Source organism: Onychomys torridus, chromosome 1, assembly GCF_903995425.1.
Source record: "Onychomys torridus chromosome 1, mOncTor1.1, whole genome shotgun sequence".
NCBI lineage: Eukaryota > Metazoa > Chordata > Mammalia > Rodentia > Cricetidae > Onychomys > Onychomys torridus.
This window is the reverse complement of record NC_050443.1, coordinates 6,250,206-6,273,194: the sequence shown is the minus strand read 5'-3', so window position 1 is coordinate 6,273,194 and position 22,989 is coordinate 6,250,206. Positions and strand designations below refer to the sequence as shown.

General features: G+C 39.2%; 1 pseudogene; it reads left to right on the top strand.

The window, feature by feature from the left end:
• Window positions 1-4,858: 4,858 nt before the first annotated feature.
• On the top strand, window positions 4,859-22,350 carry LOC118569060 (annotated as a pseudogene).
• Window positions 22,351-22,989: the final 639 nt, after the last annotated feature.

Genomic DNA, 22,989 nt, shown 5'->3' with positions numbered 1-22,989 from the left:
AAGCTAGTTGGCAGCTCAAAGAAAACTCCAATTCCAGTAACCCATAGGCAGAAAGTCAAACATGGTATGTGCTCATTGAAAAGTGGATATTAGCTGTAAAGTAAAGGATAACCACGCTACAATCCACAGACCCAGAGACGCTAAGGAACAAAGAGGGCTCAAGTGGAGATGCGTGGATTTCCTTGGGATGGAGAAATCAAATAGATTTTTCATGTGGAATGAGGGTGGATAGGGATGGGAACTAGTGGTAGCAGGTGTAGGTGGAGGGATGGAGGGAAAGAATATGGGGAGAAATGACTGAAATTAGATAGCGTTTGGTGAGCAATGTGGATACCTAGTGCAGTGGAAACTTCCTGCAATATACAAAGGTAACCCTAATAAGGACTCCTACTAATGGAGAATATGGAGCCTGAACTATCCACCTTTGGTAACTAAGCAAGGAGTTCCCTGAGATCTGAGGAGAGGGATAAGAGGAATTGTGGGAAGCAGATGGGTTGAAGACACTGGGGGTGCATGGCCTGAGAAATCAACTAAGCAAAGCTCGTGGAGGCTCACCGACACTGGAGCTGCAATTGCAGAGCCTGCATGGGTCTGGGTTAGGTCCTCTGAATATATCTTATGGTTGTTGGCTTGGGGTTTTGCAGGACTCCTGAAAGTGTGGCTGGGAATGTCTTTGACTCCTTTGCCTACCCTTGGGCCGCTTTTCCACCAAGTTGCCTTGCCCATCCTTGATATGAGGGTTTGTGCCTGGTCTTTTTGTATCTTATTGTGCTGTATTCAGTTGATGTTACTGGGATGTACTCTTTAATAGAAGAATAAGTATGAATTTTTTAAAAATAAAGGAAATATTGAAAACCCTAAAACTGACCCTGTGTCATGTGGTGTTATCATTACACATCTTATTTTAACATTGTTCTTATGTAATTTACTATACAATAATGAGAGTTTTCCAAATATGTAGAATCATCATATTTTACAAATTATTATGTGATGATAGTCAAAGTATAGATGACCATGAGGTTATAAATAAATCTAGGAGACCAGAAATTATCTTAACACTTAAGAAAGGACTTCTGCTCAGCTGTGTGGGAGTGTGTGCAGGGGTAAGAGGGTCATGTTTTTATTTTATCTGTATGGGTATTTTTCCTGCATGTATGTCTGTGCACCACATGCATCAAGTACCTGGAGAGGTCAGAAGGATATTGGACCCCTTAGAACTGGAGTCACATATGGTTTTGAGCCACCATTGAGTGCTAGAAATAAAGCCTGAGTCCTTTGGAGGAACAATTGGTGCTCTTAATCATCAAGCTATCTCTCCAGCCCCAAGATGTTTATATCTTAAATTTTCTTATTTTGTGTAGGTGTGTGTGCCTCTATGTATGTATGTGTGCCACTTGCCTGTCATGCCTGCTACCTATGGAGGTGATTTGGATGCTCTGCAACTGGAGTTACAGGCAGTTATGAGCAACTCAAGGTGACTACTGGGAACTGAACTCAGGTCCTTCGGAAGTTCAGCACGTGCTTTACCCACTGAGCAAGCTGTCCAGTTTCAGACTATGGTTTATTGCTTCTCATATATTGACATTACAATCTCCCACATGTCATCACTGTTCTTAAAATGCTGCAGAAAAATGGATGGAAACAGAATGAACCTTGATAAAATAGCCAATAAAGCAAATACTACATTTTCTTTCATGTGAAACCAAGGAACAAAAAGGAATCCAAATAAAATATGAACTATTGAGAAGAGGAGAAGAACAAGAGAGAAGAAAAGGGTGAAATAGATGAGACAATGAAGGATAAATATGACACAAGCACCTAGTACGCGTGTATGAAATTATCACAATGCAGTAATTTACTATGTACTATTAATATGTGGTTAAAATAAAAAAAGTTACCAAAACCTACCACCATAGCCATGTGGACTATTTGGTTCATTTTACTCACATCCTTTCTCCATGAATGTAGCTGCTACATGTCAGGTGCTGTAACATTCACATTCTAGAAGAACTGGCAAATGTTTAAGTTGTATATAATTTTATTATTTACATATATTTATTTCTTCAAAAAGTATCCCTCTGGACATCTGCTTTCTCATGAGGAGATACATTACTAACATAACTAATCTAAAATAACTAGGAGAAAATGTCGCTTTTTCTGCAGAGAAATGGGTCTAGTCTGGAGTCTTCTGGTCCCTAGAGAGTGTACACCCCCAAATCCAAGTCCTTTCTACCTCAGGATAAAAATTTCATCTTCTCTGTGGTGTGTGTGGAGGGCTACATGGAATTTGTGGAGAGTCATTTAATCCTGACTTTAGTACCATTATTTACAGGCATTGACATATTACTTCTAAATAACAGTGACACACCAAGTCATGATTACCTTCCTTGAGTCTGTTTAGACAGTCTGTTTCTACACTTTTAAGTTATTTCATTCAGATAATCTCATTTTCAGTTTTATTTACACTTGCAAATTTCACAAAACAGGACAATTTTCCTTATTTGCATTTGTAGGAAATTGACCATTTTAAAATTGTTTCTGATTAATTATTTGGCTTTTGTCTATTGCATTATCTGTGAAATTCCTCTGCATATTGCAGAAATCATCACTTGGTCCTCCAGCTCTAATACATCTGAGAACTCCATCCTCATTTTGTGCTTCTTTTGGGCAGTAGTTTGTATTATCTTATTACTGTATCTTATCTCTATAAAATACAATTTGTATGTGAACATGCTCTAAAGAAGGAAGGTTGCTAACTTTTGCAGTTATACTTAGCTTAGGTTTTTCATGAAAGTAATTTGTTTTTTTCCTGACACAAATTGAACCATTATGATAAAAATGTGGAAGTTCTAATAAATGGTAAATGTTAAAGGATTAGAACTTTAAGGATGTTAAAGGTGATAAGAGATTAGATAATATTGCTACATAGTTATAAGTAATTCAGCTTTGATAATACAACTGGGTTATTATGAGGTAATGTGTGTTTCAGGTAGGACTGTATAGTAAGTCCTCTGAATGTTTAATTGGGGTTATCCTATGTAGAGTATTATGCTCGTTTCAGAAGTCACAGGTCGACAACTAAAACACCAGTCTGTGATGCCTCTCCATGATTTTTTTTAGTGTCCTAGAGAACCCCAAACAATACATTGCTCTTGGTTGCCATTCAAAAACTTTATAGCAAGAACTTTTTCCTGAAGATACCACACACTTTGGATGGGAACATGAGAAATCAACTTCATATTGACCAAGATGTTTCATCCTTGCTGGGTACATTTCATAGTACCTGAGATGCATTAAGGATGTTGGAGGAAGAAAGTCACAACTAGTCTTATCCAGCTGTGGATACTGTAAACTAAAACAATGATCAGCACAGTAAGATACTCCATGGGTACAGTTGTGGCACAATTATTATTTGAGTAACCAGCTGCTTTCTGATTGAATTTACGGCTTGCTCTACAGCAGAGGTTCTCAACCTGTGGTTCGTAACCATCAGAAAACACATATTCCAATGTATTAGGAACTGAGACACCACTCTTTAGAAAACTATAGTTATGAAGCAGCAACAAAAATAAACTTATCTTTGGGGACTTCTAAGACCATCTTAAAATGTGTTTTCCATGCTAGCCACAGGCAGAGAACCATTGCTCTGGAGGAAGCCTGGCAATGCAAATTGGGCCTGGAATCGATGGCGGGGGACCTCATAGCCCTATGGATGAAAAGAATGCTATTATTTTGATAAAAGTACTTAGTGTCAAATTACCCTCTAAATTCTTGTGCCTGTAGCCATAGATTAGTGCAGCACTCAAAACTCATCAGACAAGTTTCTCTGTTCTGTGAAAGTGGTTATCACATGGACCTAAATGCAGAAAATAAATGGCTCTAATAGGTCAAGTCACAAATGGAATATCTGTGTGATACCCTTCACTGGAGGGTTCAGGAAACATCATGGAAAAGGACATGGAAAGATCTTAAGAGCCTGATGCCATGGAAGATCCCAGAAAAGCAAGACCTGATGGACATGACAGGACCACTGCACTCAAGAACTCTCAACAGCTGTGGTTGCCAGCATAAGACAGACACAATCTGGCTATCATGTGCTTTATATCTAGTATCCACTTATGAGTGAGTGCACACCATGTGTTCTGGACTAGGCCCTCTGCATAGGCCAGACAGTTGTGTACCTTGGTCTGCTTAAGGGGCCCCCTGGCAGTAAGATCAGGATTCATCCCTGGTGCATGTGCCGGATTATTGGAGCCCACTACCTATGATGGAACACCTTACACAGCTTTGATGCTGGGGGAGGGACTTGGACACAGTTCATTGCTTCTGGACAGGGAGAGTCAGTTTTCTTTAGGGTATATCCCCTACAAACCAAGTTCCAGTGAGTATAAGGACCTGTCTGTAGTTAATGTACCAGGCTCCATTGACTCCCCATAGGAGGCATTACTTTGTTGGAGGAGGCCATGGAGGGTGGGTTAGTGAGGGCTGGAGGGGTGGGAGGAAGGAAGAGAGGGGGGTCTATGGTTGGTATGTAGAATGAATAAAAAATACAATAATTAAAAAAAGAAAGGCCTAAATAGAATTAAGGGAGTCACCTTTCTAGCATGAAGGAGGGTTTTGTTAAACTCCAACTCTAACTGAGGACATATAACCCAGTTATTAAATATAAATAAATAAATAAATAAATAAATAAAATTATTAAAGAAAAAAATAGTAACAAGAGTTATGACTCAATATGTGGAAGGTAAAGTACTGTGGGGGCCTTCATGAGGCCCCTCTGGAAGTTTCCCAAGGACAGAGGCAAACAATTATTTTGTCAGTTCAGTAATACTACAATGAAGGAGGTGGAGTGTAGGCCATGTGCCTACTGAGTTGCTTCCAAGCAGTCCCAATCAGTCCCAGCCACTCCACGTGGATGAAACTTAAACACAGAGCTACCAAGTACATCAGTCTCTTGTGCTCACTCATTTGGCTTGTGCACCTGCTTTAAAACATCGTGAATCCTGCAAAAATGTCAGATCACGTTTACAATAAAAATGTGGCCAATAGGGTGATTCATGAGTGCTACTCATAGTTTGCTTGGGGAAATGTGGCAGCTGTACTATATATGTTCTTACTGTGCCTCCCTGATGGCCTGTGTCTTTGTCTCACAATCTGCTCAAGGGTCTCCATGGCAATTATCCTCTACAGACACAATAGACAAGTCAATCATATTCACAGTGCTCAGCACTTTCTAAAAGTCTCATCTGAGGACAAAGGCACCCAAACTGTCCTCATTCTGGTGTGCATATTTGTCATCTCTTACTCATTCTCTTCCTTTCTGTCATCTTTATGACGTACTCAAAAAAGTCCAATGCTAAGGGGAGTATTTCTATTTCTTGAAATAGGTTTTTCATATTTTACCCTATTGTTGTCATCACCAATATTAAATATAATTGCAGCATATTTTACCCTGCTGTGGTAAGAGATAGCTTCTTCCAAGTTTGGGGTGAGCACTGCTCATCTGACTTTACTTATACAATGGCATAGTCTTTTATCTGTAGAATGCTAAGAATGTGGTTACAAAGTATTGAGTGTCCTGAAACTGACACCTGTGCTGTGCAGTGTGATGTCTAGAAATTTCATTACAATGTTTTCTTACAAAATTTACTATCTAATAGGGGGAGTTTTTTGACAATGTAGAACCAGCAGCATATTATACAGTTATTATGTTGTCATATGGATACTATATGTGAACATGAGAAAATGCATGTGAAAGACCAAACATCATTGGAACACTCAGGAAAAGATTTGCTGCTCATTTTATGGGGAGAGGTATTCTTTCTTTTTAATAAATAATTTTTTCTTTATTTTTATGTGTTTTAAATTTTATACGTCAGCCATGGGTTCCCCTGTCCTCCCCCCTCCCGCACCCACCCTCACCTTCCCTCCAGCCCCTCCCCTCCATTCCCATGTCCTCCAGGACAAAGACTCCCCTGGGGATTCATTTAAACCTGGAGGATTCAGTACAGGCAGGTCCTGTCCCCTCCTTCCAGGCTGAGCATGTGTCCCTGTGTAAGCCCAAGGTTCCAAACAGCCAACTCATGCACTAAGGACAGGTCCTGGTTCCACAGACTGGGTGCCTCCCAAACAGATCAAGCTATTCAATGGTCTCACTTATCCAGAGGGCCTGATCCAGCCAGGGGCTCCACATCCTTTGGTTCATAATTCATGTGCTTCCATTCATTTGGCTATTTGTCCCTGTGCTTTTTGCAATCTTGGATTCAACAATTCACACTCTTACAAACCCTCCTCTTTTTCGACAGTTGGACATCTGGAGCTCCACCTGGGCCTGGCTGAGGATCTCTGCATCCACTTCCATCAGTTATTGGATGAGAGTTCCAAGACGACTGTTAGAGTGTTTGGCCATCTGATCACCAGACTAGGTCAGATCAGGCTTTCTCTCGACCATTGCAAGCAGACTACAGAGGATATATGATTGTGGATTTCTGGGGACCTCTCGAGCACTCTGCCTATTCCTGGTCTCATGTGGTCTTCATTTATCATGGTCTGTTATTCCTCATTCTCCCTTTCTGTTCTTGATCCAGCTGGGATCTCCTGCTCCTCTAAGCTTTCTTTCCCTCAAATCTTGCCCTTCATTACTCCCACTGTCATCCAGGTTGTTCATATAGATCTAAACCATTTCTCTGTCATTGGGTGATCCTTGGGTCTTTCCTAGTTTCTAGGTAGCCTCCCTGGAGTTGTGTAGCAGTCTAGTCATCTTTGTTTTACATCTAGTATCCTCCTATGAGTGAGTACATATCATGTTTGTCTTTCTGAGTCTGGGTTACCTCACTAAGGATGATTTTTTCTAGATTCATCCATTTGCCTGCAAACCTCATGATGCCATTGTTTTTCTCTGCTGAGTAGTACTCCATTGTGTATGTGTACCATATTTTCTTTATCCATTCTTCAGTTGAAGGTCATCTAGGTTGTTTCCAGGTTGTGACTATTGCAAACAAAGCTGATATGAACATATCTGAGCAAATGCCCTTGTGGGAGATGGATTCCCAGTTTTCTAAGTAAGACCATATTGATTTCCAAAGTGGCTGTATAAGCTTGCATTCCCACAAGCAGTGGAGGAGAGTTCCCCTTGCTCCACATCCTTTCCTGCATAAGCTGTCTTCTGTGCTTTTGATCTTAGCCATTCTGACAAGTGTAAGGTGGTATCTCAGAGTCATTTTGATTTGCATTTCCCAGATAATTAGGGATGTTGAGCAATTCCTAAATGACTTTCAGCCATTTGAACTTCCTCTGTTGAGAATTCTCTGTTTAGTTCTATAGCCCATTTCTTAATTGGACTGTTGGGCATTTTGATGTCTAATTTCTTTAGTTCTTTATATATTCTGGATATCAGCCCTCTGTCAGTTGTGGTGTTGGTGAAGACATTTTCCCATTCTGTAGGCTGTCACTTTGTCTTGTTGACTGTGTCCTTTGCTCTACAAAAGCTTCTCAGTTTCAACAGGTCCCATTTATTGATTGTTTCTCTCAGTGCCTGTGCTACTGGTGTTATATTTAGAAAGTGATCTCCAGTGCCAATGCGTTCAAGAGTACTTCCTACTTTCTCTACTATCAGGTTCAGAGTAGCTGGATTTATGTTGAGGTCTTTGATCCATTTGGATTTAAGTTTTGTGCATGGTGACAGATATGGATCTATTTGCAGCCTTCTATGCATTGACATCCAGTTATGCCAGCACCATTTGTTGAAGATGCTTTTTTTTCTTATTTTACAAGTATGTGTATTTTTCCTGCATGTATGTCCATGTGCCACATGACTAACGTACCTGCAGAGGTCAGAAAAGGATATTGAACTCCTTAGCACTGGAGCTACATGTAGTTTTGAACCACCCCTTAAAGTTCCTGGATACTCTTACCCACCAAGCCATCTCTCTAGCCCTAAGATGTTTTGATCATATTTTAAAGTTTTTATTTCATGTATGTGTGTGTGTGCCTCAAATTATGTATGTGCCCCTCCTTCACTGCCCACTGCCCACAGAGGCAAGAAGAGCATGTTGGATCCTCTGGTACAGGAGTAACATCTAGTTCTGAACCACTGGAACTGATTTCCTCTGGAAGATCACTACATGTGTTTACACACTGAGCCAGCTCTCCATCTCCATACTGTGGTTTAAAGCTTCTCACATGTAGACACTACAATCCTTCAAGTGTCATCACTGGTCTAAAATGCTGTAGAAAAATGAATGGAATCCAACTTAAGAAAATTTGTCAGCCTCACAAAAGCCAATACGACACTTTCTTTTATGTGAAACCAAAGAACAAAATGGAATCTGAGTAAAATATGAACCACTGAGAAGGGGAAACTAATCAGAGTGCAGAAAAGGGGGAAACAGATGAGGTAATGATGGATGAATATAACACAGGCACATAACACACAGGTATGAACAGTATCATAGCGCAATACTTTAGTATGAAGTATTAATACATGGTTAAAATAAAAAGGAGTTAAAACCTGTCACCACAGTCCCATGGGCCGCTTAGTTCATTTTTCTCACATTCCCATCTCTATGACTCTAGATGCTACTCCATATGCTGTAATATCCACTTTCTAAAGATTCCTAAAAAAATGTTTTAGTTGTGTATAATTCTATTCATTATGTAATGTCCTTCATCATCTCTTTTGATTGATTTTAGTTTGAAGTCTATTTTGCTGGATATTAGGATGGCTACACCAGCTTGCTTCTTAATACCATTTGATTGGAAAGTCTTTTCCCAGCCTTTTATTTTTAGGAGGTGTCTGTCTTTGAATTTGAGGTGTGTTTCTTATATGCAGCAGAAAGATGCGTCCTGTTTTCGTATCCATTCTGTTAGTCTGTCTTTTTATAGGTGAGTTAAGTTCATTGATATTAAGGGATATTAATGAGCAGTGATTGTTCGTTCCTGTAGCTATTTTTATTTTTTGGTGGTAGTGTGTGTATACTTCTCTTCTTTGGGGTTTACTGCTGTGGTGTTATCTATTGCCTGTGTTATCATGGGTGTATCTGCCTTCCTTAGGTTGGAATTTTACTTCTAGTGCTTTAGGTAGGGCTGGGTTTGTGGATAAGTATTGTTTAGATCTGGTTTTGCCTTGGAAGGTCTTGTTCACTCCATGTATGATGATTGAAAGTTTTTCTGGGTATATTAGTCTAGGCTGGCACCCATGGTCTCTTAGTGTCTGCATTATATCTGTTCATTACATATATTCATCTCTATAAAAAGTACACTTTTGGAATCCTGGTTTCTCCTAAGAAGTTACTGACATGATTAATTTAAAATAACTTTTCCTTGGAGAAAATTTCTTTTTCTGCAAAGAAGAAATGCATGTAATCTGCTGTCTTCTGGTCTACAAGGAGTGCACACCCCAATAACCTATGTTCTTCACTCTGGGGGATAAAGTTTCATCTTCTTCATGGTATTGGGTGTTACATGTTAACACACGGATTTGGTGGGGAGACATTTAATCCTGACTTTTGTGCCATTAATAACAGGAATTAACATATTATTTCAACATTACATGACACCTAGAAACCTCCTCAAGTCTTCTCAGAGTGTCTAAATCTACACTTTTAAGTTTTTATTCAAATATCTCACCTTTAGATTCACTTCCATTTGCCCATTAACAAAATAGGATATTGTTCTTTATTTACATCATAGAAAACTGAGCACTTAAAATCTTCTCTGATTTAGTTCTCAGTTTCTAGTCTAAAGCCGTATCTGTGAGTTTTCTCTGCATATTACAGAAATTGTCACTTGGTTCTCTATCTCCAACACATCTGACTATTTTATTTTCATTTCGTTGTTTCTTCTGGTCAGTAGTTTGTCTTGTCTTATTACTGTATTTTATTTACATAAAGCACAATTTGGATGTGAACATGCTCTAAAGAAGGAAGTTTGGTAAATGCTACATTGAATCTTGGCTTGGATTTTTTGTGAGAGTGTTTTGTTTTTCTTCTACCACCAAAGGCACCGTTGTGATTATTCTGAAAATGTGAAAGGGGTGAAGAGATGAGATATATTGCTACATCTGGATTTGATAATTCAACTGCGGTTGCATGGTGTGATACTGTTTCTGGTGGGAAATGCTTAGTAAGCTCTGTGTGAAACATGTGGCAAACAGGACTAGCTAAGGATCTAAGGGCACTGCATTTAATAAAGCATCAAAGACATGCAATAAAAGACACACACTTAAACTGTATATTAATAAGTTTGCATTCCTATAAAACTACGCTCAACATCATCATTATAGACCTGACCATTACTCATATATGTACCTTGTGCCTTAATATTTCCTTTTGTGTCCACCAGACAACCACTGCTTTTTTTCCTCTGCACTTGACTTTTAATCCACAAAATTTTGTATGATTGGAATCATGAAATGCATTGTAATTTTCCTCTGAGTGCACTCAGAATTGTATCATGAAATTTATCTGTTATGTTTATATACACACTTAATCCTTTAGTGCTGAGAAGCATAGTCCACCACATTTTTAGTCATCCACAAGGTCATGAACATTTTGAGTCTTCAGGTTTCATTTATTGACAGTGTAATGACTAGACATGTTTGAGTACAATTGTTCATATAGATATGTTTGATTTCTCTTAGTACTGCATAGTGCCAAAAAAGTATCGCCTCCCATGGGGAATCAACAAAGCCTGGCACATTCAGCTGAGGTATGTCCAAGCCCCCTCCCCCCACACCAAGGCTGTGCAAAGTGTCCCACCATAGGCAATGGGCTGCAAAAAGTTGCATAGCTTTGTCTGTTTGTGGGGCCCCTGACAGTGGGAATAAAATCTGTCCATGATGCACATGAACTGGCTCAATGATAAAGAGAACTTACTGCTCTTTCAGAGAACCTGAGTTGGGTTTCCACACCCACGTTAGGAAACTCACTACCACCTGTAACACCAACTCCAGGAGATCTGATGCCCCCTCCTGGCCTCCATGGGAACTATATTAACTCGCATATTTCCCCCACACATGTACTCATAATTCTAAAAAAATTCATTAGTTTAAATCAAATAGCCACATCTTCGTTGACTTTATATATCTTTTACAAAGATAAATATTGTACAAAAATTGGCTGATTTTATTAATGAATATTTTGTATCAATCTTGGTGGTACTCATTACATTCAATTAAAGAAGTTTAATGATGATTTCGATGTTTTCAAGTTTTTAAAGTTCTGCTCATTTATCTTAACATATTTGTCATATATATTGTACACTGTTGTTGTAGCTATTTTGTATAGAGATATAAATATCTTAGATATAGTATAAACAAACTGTAGAACATATTTAATAATATATTATGATAGGGTGCAAAGATTGTTCCAGAGGATGACATTGAATCATGCTTCTCATCTTTGGTGTGTGTGTGTGTGTGTGTGTGTGTGTGTGTGTGTGTGTGTGTGCGTGTGTGTTTTATTTTGGTTTTTCAAGACAGGGTTTCTCTGTGTAGCTTTAAGCCTTTCCTGGATCTCACTCTGTAGACCTGGCTGGTCTCAAACTCACAAAGATTCTGTGTTTCTGGGTAAGTATGCCATATGTTTGCAGACTACAGAAAGATATTCAGATCTCCTGAAACTGGAGTTATAGGCATGGATGAACCATCATATGTGGGTGCTAGGAACTAAACTTGGTTCCACTGGAAGATCAGCAAGTACTCTTACCTGCTAAGCCACCTCTCCAGTCCCAAGAAAAGTATTTCTAAATGCTCAGTTTAAAGTCTAGCTTAACAATTTTTCTATTATGATCAATTAAACAGTGCACAATAAGAATTAATGTGAAAATATCAGAGATATTTGTGGCAGGAATCTTAAAAGGCCTTATTAATGAAATCAAACCTGAGGCCAGTTATTGTGGTGAACACTGGAAGATCAGAGACACAGAACAAGCCACAGCTACCTCACCTTGCTAGTTCCTCAGGTGATCCTGTTTCCTCAGGCTGGAAGATTCTGAGTCCTCCTCCTCATGAATCTCAGCTGAACTGTGTTGCTCCAAAGCCTGAACACTTAACCAACCAAATGCTTAACTAACTACATGCTTTTTCTCCCTTAGTTCCTGGTCCTCACGCCTTATATACTTTTTCTTTTTCTGCCCCCACCCCCTGGGATTAATTGTTGGGTTTCTGAGATTAAAGGCATGGGTCACCATGCTTAGCTGTTTCTAAAGTGGCCTTGAACTCAGAGATCGGATAGTTCTACCTCCCAAGTGCTGGGATTAAAGACATGTACCACTACCACCCAACTTCTGCTATAGCTTACTCTTCCCATTTTCTAGCCACCATTTTTGGCTTTGTTCTAGTGGCTGTCTGTTCACTGAACCAGATATGTTTATTTCAGGGAACACACAATATTTCAGGGAACACAATACCCACCACAGATATTAATAGGAATAAAAGACTGAACATTGATGTCAATATATCAATTTAAATATATCTCAGGAAACTTGAGATGGCATAAATTAATGTTGCATGAATTAAAAAACACAATAGGATATGTTTATATTTTGAAACTTATTTTAAATATTTATTATCTTTGATTCCTAACATAATTTCACCTCTAAGGGTTGGGGATTTAGCTCAGTGGTAGAACGCTTGCCTAGCAAGCACAAGGCCCTCGGTTTAGTCCTCAGCTAAAAAAAAATTCAACCTCTGTATAAGTCTTTGTCTCTTTGATTTAAGGAAGAAAATAGATTTACATTGGAAAGATATAATGCTAAGTTTATAAGAATGCCCAGATCACCCAGAGAAATGATGACCATGTTCCAAATAATGTCATGAGACTTGGAATATTTGCCTGAATTGCAAACCACTGTCTCAACAATGCATCAAGGTACTATAAAATGTTAAGACAGACCACCAGATAAAGGATGTTAGTGATGGCTCAGTGGTTATAAGCACTTGGTACTTTTCAAAATGGTCTGAGTTCAGTGCCCAGCACCCATAGTGCGTGGCTTACAACATTCTATAACTCCAGTTCCTTTGGATCTGACATCTCTCTGGCCTCTGTCAGATAAAGAATAAAAATACTGTTACTAATTGTAATAAAAGATGGGTTTCAAAAGACTATCAATGCTCAAAAAAAAAAAAAAAACAACCAAAACAAAACAAAAAACTTTATGCTTGAGTAACCATGTACACAAAGAAAAATAGAGGAAGGAAAAAGTATAGATAAGGTGAGAATAAGATAAAGAAGGAGACCAGAGAGAGAAAGATGAAAGCTCTGGTATGAAGGATCATTACCTAAATGTAACATGGCTGTGATAAAGACACATGGACTAGAATTGTGTTTAGGAAGCCACTCAAGAATGGTGTCTCATTCTTCAGCATTTCTAGTGGTGGAAGTTTACTGCACAGCAACACACTCATTTAATAAATGTTCCATGACTGAGTGTGATAAAGAATCGAAAAAGCAGAGAACAAACATATATTGTTAAGAAGGATTATTTAGCACAGCACAACACAAAGTAAGAAAATCCACAGGAGCAAGGGGAAATGTGAACCATTTTATATCATAGATTAAAATATGTCAGGATATGACACAATTCTGAATGTGGTTTTTAGTTAATGGTAAAATAAAATATACAAATCATTTTCTTTTCTTTCTTTCTTTCATTTTTTTTTTTTTTTTTTGGTTTTTTGAATCAGGGTTTCTCTGTATAGCTTTGCGCCTTTCCTGGAACTTATATGTAGACCAGACTGGCCTTGAACTCCCAATCATTTTCTTATCTAAAGGGTGCAGAAAGCAATTCATCTGAAGGATGGAGACTAGACTGCATAAGGAAAGAAAGTAAAATATATAGTCACGAAAATCTGTATTCTTAGGCATCCAGGACTATATTCAAAGTCTTCAGCACTATGGGAGAAAACTTGATTTAATTCCTCACCAGATATAAAAGAATGGTGTTTTTATTGAAATGATGCCATGATTAAAATTAGATGGACATTGATGAGACCAATATCAGAAGAGTTCTAATGAAACTAAAAACAAACTAACACCTGAGGTTTTATATAAATGAGAGTTGCAGGAACAGTGTTTTTGAACAGCCTACATTCATAGAGAAATGGAGATGTCTTCAGATACAGCAGTTCCGGAAATGCTCTGCTCCATGTGTGGTGCTCCTCATTCAATCCCAGGCTTTGAGCTTAATTTGTCTCTTCCTGGATGACTTGTCTTCAGGAACCCCTGGCATGATTCATTGTAGGGCAAAATGGTGGATGTTTTTAGGGTCTTCATGTATATGACAAAGAAACATATTTCTATTCCTTCTTACATATTAGCTTCATGTCCTATAACTCTCCCCCAGATTCAGAAAATACAAGTACCTCTAATAAGTGAGTGATCAGCTTTCCACATTTAGACTTCAAACAAAGATTACTTTTATGATCTTGATCAACTGTGAATGTCTAAGAATAATAGTAACTCCTTCCTCACTCTGAAAAGAAAGGAAATTTGTGACTTCCAAAGGTTTTTTCATGTAAATAACTCAAGGCTGTCTTTATTACAAACATTTTTACATCAACTCTCATGCTGAGACCACAGGAAAAAGAAAACCTAGTCAGTATGGCATTAATCTGTAATCCTAATACTCTAAAGGCTGAAACCAGAGGATAAAAAGTTTGAGGCTAGCATGTACTACACAGGAAAACTCTTTCACAAACAAAGAAAAAATAAAGAAAAAAAAGAGCAGTGTTGAGTATAATCCATGTTCCTGTGCATGAATATTTCCTATTTAATTTAAATTTTTCATTTTTTGAGGTTTTCCATCTATGTACACAGTGAATTATGATCATATCCATATTCCTATTTCCTATTCTAACCTCCCCTGTGCCAGATTTTTTATATTGTACTACCTTGAAACCTAGCTCAGAGGTTCTCAGAGAAGAGAGCAGAGAAATATTGTAAGAGCCAGAGTTGGATGACTACAAGGAAACTGTACTTTCTGGACACTGCAGGGCAGGTGCATATATGAACTTACAGAAGGTGAGACAGCATACACAGGATCGAAGCCAACTCAGTTCAGACAAAATCTCAGCATGGAGGAGGAAGGTGAGCATGAACTCCCACCCTTTGCTGAGTAGATATTAACCATGATAGCTCTGAGAGAGGGAGAGCCAAGTTTTCTTTAAGGCTATGATCCCTAGTAGGTCAACTACACTCTAGGTGATGGCCTCACATACAGGAGGCAGCACAAACTGGACTTGATGGGGAGAGAAGGACAGAAGTAGAGAGGAACAGAGGGAGATAGATAGATAGATAGATAGATAGATAGATAGATAGATAGACAGACAGATAGGAGTACATTTGGAAGGACTTTGGAAAAGGAGTAAATGCAATCAAAGTACATTGTATGAGATTCTCCAATATTAACAAAACTATTTTGGAAGAAATCTGAAAATGGAATACTTTGACAGGTTTTATGTAAGATAACTGACAATTATGGTAAATGCATATGCAAATAACTACTTTGTGCATATCATTTCAAGACTATTTTCTTTTCATCAACAGATATGGGATCAGAAGAAGATAAGAACAGGAGAAATCAAAGGAGGAGTCATCATGATGAAGAGTGATATCAAGAATCATCTCTGACAGCCTGTGGTAAAAAGTGGATTTGTTGGGATTCAGTGAAGTAGAACCAGTCAATCCCATACTGGAAATACTTCCCATTTCATGTGAAAGCCCTTTAAAGATTTGTCATTCAAAACTAAGAACAGAGTCCCCATCCCCAGGTCTACCTAAAGCTCTAATTTCTGATTGCCTGAGTCTTAGAATAGAAGGAAAACATTCTTCCATTTGTGCTCTGTGATACCAGGATGCTGAGTGACTCAACAAGAATCTGATTCTGTCCTGTAATTGGAATGGTAGCCTAGTCCTAGATTTATAAGTTTATTCTTCCCTAGGTCCCTGGCCACAAGCAGATAAAGATCTGGGACATCAGATCCAACCCAACTCTAGATATGTGACATCAATATGAGATATTGAGGATGGTATTTAAACAATTTCCCATGTTTATGTAACAGTGAAAAGAGATAACAATTACACAAGCAAATCCAAAGAATCAATTATGAAGAATTCATAGGAAAACTTTGTTTTGAGTCCTTGGAGTACACAGATGTTGAAGGGATAGGGCAGAAGGTGCAGAAATCAATTTTAAAAGTCAGAGGCCTATTGCATGGCTTGTCTGACTTTGGGTCAACCTGAAGTCATTTTCCAACACCATACTATCCTATGAGAATCCATAAATTTGAAGATCACCAGCATTAAGGGGCTTCCATGAAGGACAAATTAATGATCTTTGGAGTTTCTCTTCTTACAAGATAAATTAAAAATTATCCATCCATGTATTTTTCAAAGTTGAAGTTTGTTCAGTTTTATGATGTAAATAAATACCATCTGTTGCATAATATAAGACTATTTAGATCCAGCTGGGATCTCTTGCTCCCCTAAGCTTTCATTCCCTCAAACCTTGCCTTTCATTACTCCCACTGTCGTCCAGGTTGTTCATGTAGATATCATCCATTTCTCTGTCATTGGGTGATCCCTGTGTCTTTCCTAGGGTCCTGTTTTCTAGGTAGCCTCCCTGGAGTTGTGTAGCAGACTGGTCATCTTGGTTTTACAACTAGTATCCTTCTATGAGTGAGTACATACCATGTTTGTCCTTCTGAGTCTGGGTTACCTCCCTCAGGATGATTTTTTTCTAGATCCATCCATTTGCCTGCAAACCTCATGATGTCAATATTTTGCTCTGCTAAGTAGTACTCCATTATGTATATGTACTATATTTTCTTTATCCATTCTTCAGGTGAAGGGCATCTAGGTTGTTTCCAGGTTCTAGCTACTACTAACAATGCTGATATGAACATAGCTGAGCAAATGCCCTTGTGGTATGATGGAGCATTTCTTGGACATATGCCCAAGAGTGCTACAGCTGGGTCTTGGGGGAGATGGATTCCCAGTTTTCTAAGGAAGCACCATATTGATTTCTAAAGTGGCTGTACAAGCTTGAATTCCTACCAGCAGTGGAGGAGAGTTCCCCTTGCTCCACATCCTCTCCAGCATAAGCTGTCTTCTGTGTTTTTGATCTTAGGCATTCTGACATGTGTAAGGTGGTATCTCAGAGTCATTTTGATTTGCATTTCCTGGATAATTAGGGTTGTTGAGCAATTCCTTAAATTTCTTTCAGCCATTTGAGGTTCCTCTGTTGAGAATTATCTGTTTAGTTCTATAGCCTATTTCTCAATTGGACTGTTGGGCTTTTTGATGTCTAATTTCTTGAGTTATTTATATATTCTGAATAGCATCCCTCTGTCAGATATGGGGTTGGTGAAGACCTTTTCCCATTCTGTAGGCTGTCACTTTGTCTTGTTGATCATGTCCTTTGCTCTACAAAAGCTTCTCAGTTTCAACAGGTCCCATTGATTGATTGTTTCTTTCAGTGTCTGTGCTACTGGTGTTATATTTAGAAAGTGATCTCTGGTGTCAATGCGTTCAAGAGTACTTCCTACTTTCTCTTCTATCAGGTTCAGAGTAACTGGATTTATGTTGAGGTCTTTGATCCACTTGGACTTAAGTTTTGTGCATTGTTGCGGTTGTGCCTGCGCTACCACCACCCATTTACCATGTCCGAGCGAGGGGCTGAGGATGGGAAAACAGAGACAAAAGACAGCAGGTCATTCGTGCCAGGGGATGCCAAATGCCATTTATTGAAGGAGGGAGGAGGAGACCATAAATACAGGCTTACAGCAAAATGGAGGAAGCCCGGAGGGCAGAAGTTCGCTACTGAATGTTCTACATTCTTGCATCTAAGCTGTTTACACCAAATGCAGGATACACAAAGAACTTCCCTTAAGCATTCAGGAGGGTGGAGACCAGACTGGCAGGGAATCAGCATAGGGAGGACAGCAAGGTCAAGGTCAGGCAAGCAGGGTGGCAGTTACCCAACTTGGGAGTTCCAGGGCACTACAGGTCCCCCCTTTTTACTAAAAAACGAGCTTCTGACTTAGGTTACGTGGGATGTCAGCAGGCTGCCTTACCCGTCATGGAGACACTTGTACAGGCCACACAAGTGCTCTGTCTTAGGTTGACAACCGCCCCCCAGCATTACCATACTCATTATCATACAGGCTCAACCACTTGAGCTGTAGGGTTAACTGCTGCCAAAGATCTCAAAGTGGCGCTGGGCTTGCAATCTGTATGACACAGAAAAGACAAACAGAAGTCCTAAGTCATTCCCTTCTTTAACGAGCCTTACTGCAAATTTGAGTCCTTGTAAGATGGTATCCCAAAAGCAAATGGAACTTGAGTTTATTGAATTTATAACATTCAAAGCCAATTGAAATGTATATAACTACTGAATTAAATTTATCATGCCCAATAGAATGAAAGAGTACTTAACTATGGTAGCTACTTTTGCTGCCAGGGTCTCCATTGTGCTAGCTGTAGTGAAATGGCAATCCCAGAAACAGTAGCAGCAGTGGCTGCCACTGCTATAACAGCAACAGCGGTGTCAAATTCTCTTCTGGAGCATCTGAGCATCATGGGTGTCTAACTGCCACAGTCCCCTGGCATGGACACAGCTCCAGGAACACAAACCACCAAGGCCCATTTTTTGATCCTATCACGACTTAAGCTGGCAGCTCTGTAAAGAACAACTAAGAAACATAAAGAAAAAAAAAGACAGACAGAAGACAAGGAGCAGAACTAATGTCTCATAATGGCTACATTCAGGCTCACAGGTTTTAAGGTATCTTCAAAAGGGGTTAGATGAATTTCAGGAGGTCAATAAATGTTACACAGAGCCACTCCTGAAGAGTAGGTACTACACCAGCTTGAAGAGGGTTGTGAAAATGAAAAGGCTTAGCTGGCATGCTACTGTTAACAAATGAAAGTCAGTGACCTTCAGAGTTATCCTTAATCTCCTAGGTGTCTGGGTAACACGTTCTCAAACATACTTGAAAGAGCAGTTGCCATACATTACCTTCTGAAGAATCCAACTGCATGGCTACAGTTTCTAGGCTTATGTTAATGCTTGCCAAAGTTGGCCATATTGGGCTCTCAATCCCCATTCGCATCAGAAGGGGAAAGTTTTTCATGAAGGCCCAATAAGTCTCTGCCATGCTGGGATTCAGCAGCAGCCACAGGGCGCACACAGTGCTCAGGAACCCAAAGAGGAACCTCATTGTCCTGAGGAAAGACACAAACAGAACCCTGGGACCACACCAACACCGGATCGGGCCCCTTCCAAGTGCCAGTAGAAAGATCCTTCCATCGCACCAGAGGGTGATCTGCAAAAGGAGCCCTCCAGTGCTTATCTGAAGCAGATACTCCAGCAGAATCCACCGATAAAAAATTTAAAATGTATAAAACAAGGGAAAGAATAGAATGTGGGGAGGAGAGATGAGCCCCTAGCTCCCCCCTTTTTACTTTAGCAATATATGTTTTTAAGGTACAATGGCAACGTTCTACTATATCCTGTCCTTGAGGATTATAAGAAATACCAGTCTTATTAACAATAGAAAAATCTTGGCAGAATTTTGAAAATCTGGTACTGCTGTAGGCAGGACCATTATCAGTCTTTATGCATTTAGGCACTCCCATAAGCAAAGGCATGAAGACAATGATTCTTTACATCCTTAACCTTTTCCCCTGAATGGGCAGAGGCAAAAATTAGAGAGGAATATATATCAATAGACACATGGACATATTGTAATTTTCCAAAAGAAGGTACATGTGTGACGTCCATCTGCCACACATGATTAGGTAAAAGTCCTTAGGGATTAACTCCCAAATGAGGAACAGCACAAAGAGGACATGATTTAACTATCTGGATGGCTTGTTCCCGGGTTATGCCCGTGTGATAACGAAGAGATCCAGCATTTAGATGATAACGCTGATGCAACTGAGTAGCCTTTTCAAAGGCAGAACAAATTAATGTGACAGCCATAGGAGTAATGGCATCAGCCCTCTGATGACCTTCACTTAGAGGTCCAGGTGATTGGGTATGAGCTCTAATATGGCCCACATAAAGGTTATGTGAGCGGGACCATATGAGTCCTTGCACTTGCAACAAATATTCATGAATGGAGAAATGGATGGTATGTAGGCTGTTGTCTCCAAAGGCATAATTGCGTGTGCCACATATTGGCTATCAGTATAAATATTTACAAGCTCGTCAGAAAACATCTGTAAAGCAAGCATCAGTGCCTGTACCTCCGCCATCTGGGCAGAAGTGCCTTGGACTTTCATTCTTTTTATTATGTTACCAGAAACTACCACAGCAAAACCATGTGATGTGCCATCAGTAAATACTACACGGTACTGAGGAATAGGAGTCATCTGTACTATCTTGGGAAATATAACAGGATGCAATTAAAAAAATTGACACACATCATTGGAGGTGAAGTGAGTATCAAACTGACCCTGCATGGAGCATGTCATTCTGGTCCAATCTTTATCATTAGCTTGCAACCATGCTATTTGAGACTGGTTGTATGGGGTCACCACAATATCTGGCTTCTTACCAAAAGTTTGAACACTGATCTTGATTCCCTTAAATATAATCTGAGCAACAGGTTGAGGATAAGGAGTAATGGTTTTCACTGGAGAAGCTGAGCAATGTACCCATAGAATAGGACCTGCTTGCCAAAACACTCCAGTAGGTGAATGAGTAAAATAAAATATCGAATACAATAAGGGAGAAGAAAGATCTATATACTGTACGTGAGCCTGTTCCAAGGCCTCTTGCACATGTTGTAGGGCTGTACGCCCTTCAGCTGTTAATTCACGGGGAGATGAAGGGTCAGGGTCGCCCTTTAAGACATAATACAAGGGGCGAAGCTGACCTGTTGGAATCTTTAAAGTGGACCAAAGCCATTGAATATCTCCCAGAAAGGTTTGGAAATCATTAAGTGTGCGTAGCTGATCTGTATACAGAGTAATCTTTTGTGGATGTATGCCTGTGCATAACAATTCATGACCTAAGTAATGATAGGGAAAAGATACCTGCACCTTTTCTGGGGCTATTTGTAAATTAGCCAGGCTAAGAACCTCTTGTAATTTAGAAAAGGTATCAAAAACAAGTTTTTTATCTTTAGCAGCCAATAATATTATCATCCATATAGGTCAATCACAATTAAATGCCAATGTTTAGGAATTGCCACAGGTGTAGGCAAACCAGGCTGTGTTGCTCCTATGAGAAGCATGGTTTTATTTAGAGCTCTAAATCCTGTAATAGCCTCCAATTTCCTGACTTCTTGTAGAGTCCTGTTGGGATCCCAGGATTCTTGTGAAATTTTAGATATATCCAGCACCAGAATCCAATAATCTTTCAGTCTCAATCCCATATAATATTATCTTTAATTTAGGTGTTTGTCAAACACCTTTTCTCCTGAACTTCCTAAGCCTCCAGTTCTACATGTAGGCACCATTTTGCATTTAAAATATGAAAGCAAATAATAATTGAGCAATTCTATCACCAGCTTTTATTTCTATGGTCCTTTTTACATATACCAATTATAAAAGCATTAAATACAATCTCTATAGGATTTGAAGAGGTAACTTTAGGCAATACTCTTGAGTATGTTTATAAAATCTTAAAAAGAATAGGATCCTTCTTTATAGATTCCAAGTAACACATTAATGCAAAAAGCCAATTAACAATGTTGACCAAACAATTTAACTGTATTTTATTTATTGATGAAATAATTTTGTAACCTCTTTATCAGTAAGAGATTATTTTTATGGGTTTATCTTAGCAACATTATTTAAAAAGCTAACTACCCAATGCATTTCAGGTGTTTTCTATAGCATTAAAGCAAGAATTTCTAGAAAGCAACTTAAAGAGCAGAGCCAAATTTTTAGTAATGACCAACCGACAAGAGCATACCTAATATATATAGTTTAAAATTATGAATACTGTTCCTTTAGTTTATCTACCATGAGAATCAACCATTCATCCAAACATTTATTAAGACAATCAAAAGAACATAACATCCTTTATGCAATGAATGATTAATATCCCTGGAAATTCAAACTGCATTGATTTAGCATTCCATATCCTGACTGAAACCTTTTTCACCAGAAGTTGTTGGGCCCGTTTAAACTTTTAGTGCCTGTCCCTCTCCAGGTCTCTGCTCACTTGATCGGCTCCGCAGGGTGCTTGGGCTCTAGTGCCCGCACCTGCCTGGGCCCAGCTCCACTCCATTGCAGCTCCACCTCCTACAGTGCGTACCTGCCTGCCTGCTGCTCTGAGCCATCTCTCACGCCATCACAAGCGCCTTTGTCCACCACATGCACATGCACTCCCGTTTGAACTCCCTCTTACTCCCATGAAGGGACTATCTAATAGAGTTATTCCCACCATAAGGGAAAAACAGAAAAACATTTCCCACGAAGGGATCCTAAATATTGAATTATTCCCACTCGGAGGGAAAAGTAAAAAACATTTAAACCAAAGTCAAGCAAACAGACAACAAAATTTGAACCTCTGGGCTTACTTACTTGCTCAGCCAGCAGCAGTGAGGCCTACCTACTGACTCCCTGCAATTCAGATGCTGCCACTCTGTGCTGGCAAGCAGAAAGAGTTCAGAGTTCTAGTTATCCTGAAACTTCTTCATCAGAAAGAGCCCTTTCTTCCTCCATTCCACTGGGAAGAAGCTTTTCTCTTTCCTTCATCCTTCCTCTACAAGGCCCCAAAATCTTTAGGCCTAGTTTCAAAAATTTTTCCCCTTTTTACCGGGAAAATCCTTTATACTTGATTAAAATTATCTCCCTTTTCTAACGGGAAATTTCCTTTCCTTCCCTCTTCTCTATTGGGAAGATTTCCTTTTTTATTTTAAATCTTTAGCTGTCTTGCCCTTTCTTAACTTTGGTGTCTTCCTTCTTCAGCAGTCCAATTAACTGTGAGCTACCTGCATCTATTTCATTTCACCCTTATCTTCTCTTTATTCTT